At 42.0% G+C, this 11,973-nt stretch overlaps 1 long non-coding RNA gene across 2 annotated transcripts; it reads left to right on the forward strand.

Annotated features, from left to right (window-relative positions):
* Nucleotides 1-6,819: 6,819 nt before the first annotated feature.
* On the forward strand, nt 6,820-11,199 carry LOC143024054 (uncharacterized). 2 transcript variants are annotated; one of them, XR_012966252.1, is made up of 2 exons: nt 6,820-10,055; nt 10,195-11,199. It is a non-coding gene; the product is annotated as an uncharacterized LOC143024054 (long non-coding RNA). The 2 variants fall into 2 exon arrangements; XR_012966253.1 differs by lacking the exon at nt 6,820-10,055 and adding an exon at nt 10,111-10,147.
* The last annotated feature ends 774 nt before the right edge of the window (nt 11,200-11,973 follow it).

An 11,973-nucleotide genomic window follows, 5' to 3' on the forward strand; every position in this document is an offset into this window, starting at 1 on the left:
GTTTCCTTTATCGTCGTAAATCCTCTTCTTCTTGGTCACGCGACGACGACGGAGGTGTTTGCGTGTTTGTGCCGATTCATTAAATATTTTAGTTAACATACATACATATACTAAGGCTTTTCCCCCCCTTTCAAGGGAGGTAGCCAAAAAGGAAAAGGCATAACATCACTCCCAACCATTCCATCCCTGAATACACTCCACACCCCTCCACCCTCCCTCTTATCTTGGAGCCTCCTGGATGACGGGTCATCCCTGCACCTTATCCACTGCCCTGGGTCAGAAGCAGTGTCACAAGACGCAGCACATCCACAGCAAGGCTGCTTCATTAAGGGGGTACGCGACACCTGGGGGGGTGAATTTGGTCAAGATATGGCATTTTTCAAAACTGTGTTCAAAATGTTCGTATACCACTTAGAAATAAATCCCGACAAATAATTTTCCAGCCGCGCGCAATTTAAAGGTCCTGGGTGAGGTTTAAAGGCGCAACCCACACTAGAGGGAGGCGTGCCACTTAGGACCTTCAGGCGCAGCGAATAACATTGAAATTTGATTGAATTTACACTCGCCCGTGTATCAACGGCCAATACGATTGTGGAGGGGAAGGGAGGAAGGCGGAGGGAGAATATTTTGCCAACTTTGTGCGAAACTAAGCGTTAGTTCCCGGCTAGCTCTGAAAAGGAAGTACGCATGTCTCATGAGCTCTCATTGCAATCTATTACTTTAGCTAGTACATATTACTCTTTAGTACAGTCATCATGGGTAGCAAAAAGAACAAAAGAACATCACAATGACAAAAAACAGCAGTTAAAGATGGCAAGCAGTCAAAGACGACTAAAGATCTCACCACCTCTCACTCCACCACTGCCCTCACCTGCACCTCTGTGACGGTGACAGAGGTAAAGGACAACATTAGACCAAACAATTCAAAGAGGAAGATTAAATCCAAAGAAGAAAGCAAGAGGAAAAAGATCAAGGCTATACAGGAAGAAGAAAGAAGAAGGGACATCATATGATGCTGGAGGGGGTGCCCTACCAACATAGATTGGCGAGGGGAATCTGATGAGGAAAGAGAAGGCGCCCACTACTGGAAAATAAACCTCTTTCCAATGATTTAGATACCCTGAAGACCCCCAGCAGAGAGGTTTCATATGAAGAAACCGCCAAAGGTGCAAAAAAGCAAATTATATGATGCTGTCGTCTGTGCGTCATCACTACTGTGACATACTTATACTTTAGTTTTTCAGTATTTAAAGTACTTATAATTAAAATATGTTGATATTTTTTACTGTACTTACTTATTATATAATAAGAATTAAGCCATGAAAAAATCAGTCAAATTGGTGAAACTATAAGCAAGTTACAGATATATTCATATTTCAAGTTGCCATATCTCCGTTCGATATTTTTCTACTTTTTTTAATCATAAAAAATCTAATATACATTAAATTTAGATGAAACTTACAGGGAATATTACTTATAGTAACTGCTAGGGCCGATCGTTCGAATATTTTGAATAAGATGAAAGAGTTCGGAGTAATAATGGAAACAAGAGCAAAAAAATTGTATTTTTCACGATGTTTGCCAGACATTTAAATTGAAATGCCTGTATGCAAAAGTATAAAGGAAATTGTTCAATTACTCAATGACCGGCCCTAGGTGTGCCTACTGACTAATCATAGCCAAAATATAAAACAAATTGGTCCACGTATTATGGTGCTGTGCACTTTTAAATGTCGCTACTGGTATACGTACATGTGTACATGTGTACATACATCATTCTGCTTCACCTAAAATGTAGGCAATATGGATACCTATTTACCTGAGAAGTTTCAGCTCTTTACTCTAAATATTTTAGAAAATGACCTCCAGTTGTCGCGTACCCCCTTAAATCGGCGACCCCCCAGCCTCTCCATCCCCCCATGTATAAAAGGAGAGGACGGGGAGAAATCCCTTCAGACTGTGTCAAATTTTGCTCACACACACTACCTCATCCCCCATCCCCACCCATTCCACCTCATGCATCACAACATCATCCATATACAACCATTCTCCATTCACCCCTGTCTTCTGTTCTCTTGTCCTTCCTCAACAGACATTCCCCTTTTCCCCAAAGCCCCCTTCACCCCATCCATCCATCTCATCCTAGGACGTCCCCTCATGTTCACTCCCTCCACATCTGCCTTCCATACCTCTTTTACTAGTCTTTCTTCACTCATTCTTTCCATGTGTCCAAACCATCCTAATACTCTTTCATCAACCCTATCTCCAAACTTCATTTCCACCCCTGTTCTCCTCCTCACCTCCTCATTTCTCTCTCTATCAAGCCTAGTAACCCCCATCATACTTCTCAGACACCTCATCTCAAACACATTCAAACTCCTTCTCTCTTCCTCTCTTATGTTCCATGTTTCTGCCCCATACAGTACTGTTGGCACAATCACTCCTTCATACAGTCTCAGCATCCATTCCCAAATGTCTATTCCTCATCACACTCTTTAATCCACCAAGGCATTTACTCGCTTCTCTCAATCTACATTCTACCTCCACCTACACTCTACCTTTTCCTGCCACATTTGCACCCAAGCATCTACAACTATCTACTTCCTCCAGTTGCTCTCCCTTAATGCTCACTTCCAGTCTACTGCCACTTTCACCCCTTGTACATCTCATCACCTTACCGCTTACCCACATTTCTCTTCAGCTTTCTTCTATCACACACTCTCCCAAACTCTGTCACCAACTTCCTCAGTCCCTCCTCCGATCCTGCCACAAGTGCAGTGTCGTCAGCAAACAACAGCTGGCTCACCTCCCACTTTTCTTCATTTTCATTAACCATCTCCAATCCCTGACCCACTACCCTTGGATTTACCTCTCGCACTACCCCATCCATGTATAATTTGAACAACCAGGGCGACATAACGCATCCCTGATGAAGTCCCACCTTTACCTAGAACCACTCACTCTCTCCATTTCTAATTCTGACACAAGCTCTACTACTCTCATAAAAACTCTTGACAGCTCCTTGAAGCTTTCCTCCTATCCCGTATATCCGCAAAACCTCCCACAGTGCCTTTCTGTCTACCCTGTTGTAAGCCTCTTCCAGATCTATAAAAGCCCAAAAAACATCCTTCCCCTTTCCTATAGCTTTCTCACATATCTCTTACCACAAAAATCTGATCTGCACAACCTCTACCCGTCCTAAATCCATACTGTTGCTCACCAATTACTTCCTCTGTTCCTCCTAATCCTCTCAATCAAGATCCTCCCATAAGCCTTCCCAACTACACTAACAAGCTAATCCCTCTGAAACTACTACATTCACACTTGTCCCCTTTTCCCTTGTAAAATGGAACTATACAGGCACTCCTCCAGTCCTCTGGCACTCTACCCTCTTTCCAGCAGACATTAAATAACCTCACCAGCCAGTCCACCATCAGTGTACCTACTTTTTTTAGTTAACTGGTCGCAGATTTCAAAATTTACACTCCTTAAGCATTCTCGGAAAAACTTCGTCTGGACCCAGGGATTTTGTGGCTTTAAGCCTTTCAATCTGCTTGACTACTTCTACTTTACTAATGCTACTATTAGATAGACTACTTTCTTCATCCCTACTGAAAATCGGATCGCAGTCAGGTACTTTATATAACCTCTCATTAGTAAACACTGAGAGCAAATATTTGTTAAACTCCTCACTCATTTTTTCCTCCGATTCTGTCATGACATTTTCATAATTTTTAATTGGTCCTATTCTTTCTTTATTTTTTGTTCTATAGAGATGAAAGAAACCCTTTGGATTGGATCTTGCTTGACTGGCAACCTTAATTTCATAATTACGTTTTGCTGTATGTGTATTCTTTTTAACCCACACTGCCATTTCGTTATATCTTGATCCAAGATGCATTTCCCCATTTTTTATTTTTACGATAAGTCCTCTTTTCATTCCAATCTCATGTTTCAATCTGTCAACCATCCATTTGGGAGTATTACTATTTTTCTGTATTGACTTCAGGGGGATAAATGTATTTTGTGTAGTAATAATTAAATAATTTAGATTGCAATACATTTCATTCAAATTGCTGACATGTCTGTTGAGCCTCGGCCCCCAAGTGACCTGACCCAAGGTATGCATATTACCCTCCGTGACCCGACCCCTGGTCATGTACCGAGACCTAACCGTGAAGATAATGCCCGAAACGTCCGTAACGCCTATATGACATTTCATATTCAATTTCAAATAGGTTTTTATACTGTCAAAGTTTGCTCTCCTGAAGTCTGGTACTTGGACATTGTTCGTGCTTTTTAATTCTTCCCAAATAATATTAAATCTTATTTCTTGATGATCTCTAGAGCCTAGAGCCCTAGACTATCTCCCACTTTTATGTTACTCATTAGGTGCTCATTATTAGTTAAAAGTAAGTCCAGAGTATTTTCTCCCCTCATAGGATCAGTAATTATTTGTTTTAGGAAATTATCCTACACCACATATAAGAACAGTTTCCTTTCCTGATCTCCTACTAAAAGTTTCCCAGTCAATTTTTCTATAATCAAAGTCTTCTATGATCACAATATTTTTGTACTAGGATGCTCTGCAAATTTCATGAATCAGGGGGTCAGTCTGCTCAATGCTGAGGTTAGGCCCATAAAAGACGCCAATAATAACTTTCTTATTCTTGCCTATAATCTCTACCCAAATAGATTCTGTACAGTCCTCTACCTTAATCGAATTGTTGATGCATACATACATATACCAAGGCTTTTTCCCCCTTACAAGGGGGGTAGCCAAAAAGAAAAGGCATTAAATCATTCCCACCCATTTCATCCCTAAATACATTCCACTCTCCCTCACACTCCCTCTAATCTTAGCACCTCCTAGATGACGGGTCATCCCTGCACCTTGTCCACTGCCCTGGGTCAGAGGCAGTGTTCCAATTCACAGCATATCCACAGCAAGGCTGCTTCATTAAATCGGCGACCCCCTCTCTCCGTCCCACCAATGCATAAAAGGAGAAGACAGGGAGAAATCCCTTCGGGCTGTGTCAAATTTTGCTCACACATACTACCTCACCCCCCATCCCCCCGCCCATTCCACCTCATGCATCACAACATCATCCATATACAACCATTCTCCATTCACCCCTGTCTTCTGTCCTCTCCCGTCCTTCCTCAACAGACATTCCCCTCTTCCCCAAAGCATCCTTCACCCCATCCATCCATCTAGTCCTAGGACGTCCCCTCATGTTCACTCCCTCCGCATCTGCCTTCCATACCTCTTTTACTAGTCTTTCTTCATTCATTCTTTCCATGTGTCCAAACCATCCTAATACTCTTTCATCAACCCTATCTCCCAACTCCCTTTCCACCCCTATTTTCCTACTCACCTCCTCATTTCTCACTCTATTTAGCCTAGTAACCCCTATCATACTTCTCAGACACCTCATCTCAAACACACTCAAACTCCTTCTCTCTTCCTCTCTTATGTTCCACGTTTCTGCTTCATACAGTGCTGTTGGCACAATCACTCCTTCATACAGTCTCCCCTTAGCATCCATTCCCAGATGTCTATTCCTCATTAAACTTTTTAATCCACCAAGGCATTTACTTGCTTCTCTCAATCTACATTCTACCTCCACTCCACCTTTTCCTACCATATTTGCACCCATGTATCTAAAACTATCCACTTCCTCCAGTTACTCTCCCTTAATGCTCACTTCCAGTCTGCTGCCACTTTCACCCCTTGTACATCTCATCACCTTACTTTTACCCACATTTATCCTCTGATCCTGCCACAAGTGCAGTGTCGTCAGCAAACAACAGCCGGCTCACCTCCCACTTTTCTCAATTTTCTTTAACCATCTCCAATCCCTATCCCACCACCATTGCATTTACCTCTCGCACTACCCCATCCATGTATAAGTTGAACAGCCAGGGAGACATAACGCATCCCTGATGAAGTCCCACCTTTACCTAGAACCACTCACTCTCTCCATTTCTAATCCTGACACATGCTCTACTACTCTCATAAAAACTCTTGACAGCTCCTAGAAGCTTTCCTCCTATCCCGAATATCTGCAGAACCTCCCACAATGCCTTCGTGTCTACCCTGACTTAAGCCTTTTCCAGATCCATAAATGCTCAAAAAACATCCTTCCCCTTTCCTATAGCTTTCTCACATATCTGTCTTACCACGGAAATCTGATCTACACAACCTCTACCCGTCCTAAATCCACATTGTTCCTCACCAATTACTCCCTCTGTTCCTCTCCTAATCCTCTCAATCAAGATCCTCCCATAAGCCTTTCCAACTACATTTAACAAGCTAATCCCTCTGAAACTACTACACTCACACTTGTCCCCTTTTCCCTTGTAAAGTGGAACTATACAGGCACTTCTCTAGTCCTCCGGCACTCTACCCTCCAGCAAACATTAAATAACCTCACCAACCAGTCCACCATCACTGTACCTTCTTTTTTTAGACATTCTGCATGGCATCCTTCCACACCAGGTGCCTTACCTGCTTTCATCATTTTAACAACTGCCTTCATTTCATCCTTCCTTATTTCTCCTCCATTATCCTCACTCATCACGGTCATTTTCTTAGCACTTCCCACTGCAACTATCTTTCCCTCCCTATCCTCCTTCACATTTAGCAACTCCCTAAAATATTCTGCCCATCTTCCCCTTAATGCCTTCTCTTCCATTATCATCTCTCCATCTGCACCTTTTACCTTTTCTTCTCTACTTGATTCACCTCCTCTTCCTCACTTAATTTTTTTCCTAAACATTTTTTTATTACTTTCAAAATTTTCTGTCATACGCTTACCCCATTTCACGTCTGCTCTCCTCTTTGCCTCTTAGCTTTACTTCTCTTCTCTTCACTTTGTACCTTTCATATGATTCCCTCATCCTAATTTATAACCAATCTATGAAAGCCTGCTTCTTCTCTTCTACACCCTTCTTTGCTTTCTCATCCCACCACTCACTACCCATCCTTCTATTTCCTCCCGCCCTCCTTGTTCCACACACCATCTTTGCACACCTTATGACTCCCTCCTTGAACCATCCCCATTCTTCCTCCACTGCTAGTTCTACTCTCTCCTTTACTCCCTCCCACTCCTCTCTCAGCTTCTTCTACTACTCCTTCTCCTTTTCTTTCTCATTTAAGCAGTTCACTCTAAATACCTCCCTACCTTTTCCTCTTTCTCCACCTATTCTCCACTCTCAACTTACCTTCCATCCAAAAAATGATCTGATGTTCCCCTACTCTCTCCCCTTAGAACATGTACATCCTTAACTCTTCCTACTATACTCCTGGTTACCACTATATAATCCATTAATTCTCTACCACCTTTCCATCCACCACCCTTCGACCATGTGTACTTATGCTCAACTTTCTTACTAAACACTGTATTTGCTATCATCAACTCTCTTTTGAGACACATCTCTACCATTAACTCTCCACTATGATTTTTTCCTGGAACTACATACTTCCCAATCACTCCATCTATTGGTTTATTTCCTACTCTAGCATTAAGGTCTCCCAATACCGCTATATTAACATTTCTCCCCAATCCCTCTATGCACTCATTTAATTTCATTCAAAATGCCTCCCTTTCCTCTACACTTTTCTCACTACCAGCCCCAGACGTACTTACAAAAACCCACATATCCCTTCCCAGCTTCACCTCCATCCACATTAATCTTGATGAATCCTCCTTCCACTCCACTACACGCTTACCTATTTCTTCACTTATTAGTATAGCCACCCCTTCTCTCCCTCGTCCATCTCTTCACTCCTGAGAACCTCCCAACTACATTCCCAAACTCACACTCACCCCTCCCTTTCAACTTAGTTTCACTCAATGCCAACACATCCATCTTTCTTCACACAAACATACTGCCTATCTCTTCCCTTGTACTCTCATTTGTACCACATTCACGCACATTATAAGATCCAAACCTTAGGGCACTGGTTAGAAAACTCCTAGACCCTCTTATGCCTTTACTTTTTTCTAGGGATGTCCCCTTTGGGGCTACAGGTAGCAGGATTCCTAGTCCTATCCCCATCCCGTTTTTGTCTCCTCATACAACTCAAGTGTGAAGACTTGGTGGCAGCATTCTTTTTCCCCACCACAGGGTAGGTGAAAAAAAGGAATTGAATATTCAGAGAAATGGTATAGGACAGTAACAAAGGGTGGGGGGACAGCCTAATGGAGGGACAGTCGCAGTATAATAAGTGTCATCATTTTCCTATGAATAGAGACTTCCTCTAACACAGACAAATTGATGTGTGGCTCTGGTCAGTAGGGGCGCCCCATATAGACCCTAAAGTATCAACTGCATGCTACTTTGCCACAATAACATGCAGCCAATACCCCGGAGCATCGACAAAGATGGCACCAACACTCTCCAAATTGACATATGATCAAAGATTGTCCAAATTGGAACTACCAACTCTGGAACAAAGAAGAGAAAGAGGATATCTACTGTAGCAACTATTTATAGAATCATGAAAGGAATGGAAGTCCTTTAGATTTATTAAAGTGGGACAAGAGAAAAACAAAAGGACATGAAAAGAAACTCAAAAAGGATAGTTATGGATAATATCTGAAAAAGAATAGCTTCCCACACAGAGTGGTGGATATCTGGAATAAATTAGATAAGGCAGTGTGTGCAAATACTATTCAAGAATTTAAAAACAAATTTGATGCTGAAAGATACAATGGCAGGTCACTACGGGTATAGCTCCCTTTCCATATAATACAGCTAGGTAAACAACCACCCACACCCCATCCCTCCCCATTTCTCCTCTATTTTCTTTACTCATCACTCATTTTCTTAGTGCTTTCCACTGCAACCACCCCTCTCTCCCCATCCTCCTTCACATTTAGTAACTCCCTTAACTACTCTGCCAATCTTCTGCTTACTGCAATCTCCTACACCATACTCTCCATCTGCACCCTTCACCCTTTCTCACTTGATTCACCTCTTCTTTCTCTTTATTTCCAAAATATTTTTTTATTACTTTCAAAATTTTCTCTCATACTCTTACCCCATTTCACATCTGCTCTCCTCTTTGCCTCTTTTATCTAATGCTTTACTTCTCTTTCCTTTTCTTTGTACCTCTCATATGATGCCCTTGTCCTATTTTGTAACCAATCTGTGAAAGCTCACTTCTCTTCTAGAACCTTCTTTGCATCCTCATCCCACCACTCACTACCCTTTCTTCTATTTCCTCCCATCCTCCTTGTTCCACACACAGTTTTTGCACGCCATGCAACTCCCTCCTTGTACCATCCCCATTCCTCCTCCACTAGTACATACATACAAAGGATTACAAAGGCGGAGCATGCCGACAGGAGACCTTTTGGTCCATATCTAGGTCGGATACATACATATACCAAGGCTTTTTCCCCCTTACAAGGGGGGTGTATCCTTCACCATTATTAATCATCACCCACCACGCACGTGATCCACATGCTTGCAACAGAGCGAGACTTCCTCTTGCTTACCTTGCATTTCCCACGACATGCACCCCTAACACAGCACAATTTGAAGACAAACAAGTATAGATACCTAGTGTCACCAGACACGTATCATAAATCCTTTTATTATAACTGCCCTAGTGTATTACGCATAAACTAACATAGATATAATATACCTAACAATATCCACCAATTATACAACTAACCCTTATATATCTAAACCGTCCCCAATCCATAGATTAACGAGACTAACGCCCTTGCTTACAGCAACCCTTCTAACCCTATATATTCTATGACATCCATGTAATGTTGGGAGAGCTGGAGTAGGTGAAGAACCTACTGCCAGAGGCTGGGTAGGTCACGAACCTACCGGCCGGAGGTCAGAGCTATCGTGCCCTAGGTCAAGGCCTGGCACTTATTGTATTTAGCCCCAAAGGGCCATTTGCATTTGTACCAACCTGAAATTCTTCTTGTTTAAAATAAAATAGAAAGCTCCCGCTTTGGAGTCTATCTCGCCACATTAAGACTTCCCTACGTAACCATACCATAACGGTATACACTGGTATACACCAGGTATACAACTGGTGTCCAGCGGTGCTCTCACCCACACCATATTTTAACGGTTATTCAACCATACTACACTGATATACACTGGTATACACCAGGTATACAACTGGTGGCGAGCGGTGGCCACAACCCCATACCTACACAGGTATACAACTGGCGGCAGCAGCGGTTCGCCCACGTCCTGAATAGAAGCGCCGTCATCAGCCATACTACACAAGGTTACACAACCAATCCAACTGGCGAGCGGTACTCTATTCCAACCTCCGAAGATACAAGCCTACCTTATACCACGAAACACTGGTTTCACACATGCCTACCACAGAAGGCCGAATACATTCTTCAGTCATTCAAGCCACGCCTACCATTCAGAACATTCAGAAGGAGCAACGGTGGTGAAATCGAACCCATTCGATTTTGAACCACCTGGTGGCAGTACGCTACCATAGTCTCTGTAGACAGATATCTACAGCGACATAGAAGAACCGGTCAACTCTACACCGCACCTCATCACGACTCCAAACCAAGAGATAGAACTTCACCTGAGAACAACGCGAAATCTGCAAGCTCAGCACCTCGGTAAGCATATCTAACCTATATCCCTTCAAGCAGTAAACCCAAGCTAATCACCTGTAGAGATCCAGCGCACCAACTCCTAGATCAACACGACATCACGACTTCAGTCAAGACGAAAACCCAGGCCGACGAGACACTCGTCCGCCACCCAAACTACCGTCACCAATCTCCGTGAGTATAAACCATAGACTCCCACTAATTCCCCCCTTTTTTTATATATAATTCAGAAGCCGGACGAGAAACCACCTCCACCCCCCCCCTCCAAGTCCACCCAGACCGGAAGCTTCGCTATGACCGGCCAGACCAGAGGCTTACATCGGGTCAGCATTCTCGCTTACCCACCCCAACCACAACCGCCACCCTTGGCATACCGAGAATTGCTGACACTGCTGTTCAGCGTCAGCTGGACGTCAACAACTTAACCCACGACAGTGTCACATTCACCAACAGAGCAGAACAGTGCTTCCAGAATTCAGCGCAGACCTGCGTTAAGTAATTATTTAATCTTATTCTTGTACATCATACACCCATAGTGTATATGCATAACAAATGTAATAATAATTTTAATTACAATTTTTTTTTTAAATGTAAATTAGCTCACGTAGAACTATCTATTAGTTACAATTATAGAAATTCAAAGTCCACGATAAACAAAACCTAATAATCAAAACATCCACTATGTAATTTTAACTTACAAATACTTTTTCAATTTTAACGTAGAATTAGAATATCAAAATGTCACTGCGAAGAAATCTCCCAGGCAGTCACCCGAAACATAGTAAATTAAGATAAATCAATATACAACGACAATTCCCAAGATGAACATATCCAACACGTAAAAATTATTCCCCCATCGGACGCAGGACGTCATGCGATTCGATGGGATAGGTCCTCACGATCATTTCCTTATAAAAAAATTTTTTTATTTTAAATAACTATAAAAGTACTTCTCTACTTCCTTCCGACCGTGAAGCCCCGGAATAATACACTCAAAACCCCACCCACTCAAACAAGATGAATAAATAAAAATATATTAATAGATAAATAAAATAAATTAACTGCCTTAAATAACAAACTTGTATAAGTTTATATGTCTATAAAATGTTATAATAATATGTATTTTTAGCTCTACACAAACTAACATATTAATTAAAAACACACTAACCACTTAGGATGTCATGTCTTCAGTAAGCTATGACTGTAGTGAAATAGTACTATCTCATAGAAAAGAGATTATAAAATAAATTCTCATTGAACAGAGAAACAAGTGTATGGTGAACAGTGAAATTTGTCCTCATTGAAAAGAGATTATACTAGTGTAAAATGTTTTGTACATAGCTTACTGAAAAAA

Source organism: Oratosquilla oratoria, unplaced genomic scaffold (genome assembly GCF_046742065.1).
Source record: "Oratosquilla oratoria isolate Oo_2021 unplaced genomic scaffold, ASM4674206v1 SCAFFOLD86, whole genome shotgun sequence".
Lineage (NCBI taxonomy): Eukaryota > Metazoa > Arthropoda > Malacostraca > Stomatopoda > Squillidae > Oratosquilla > Oratosquilla oratoria.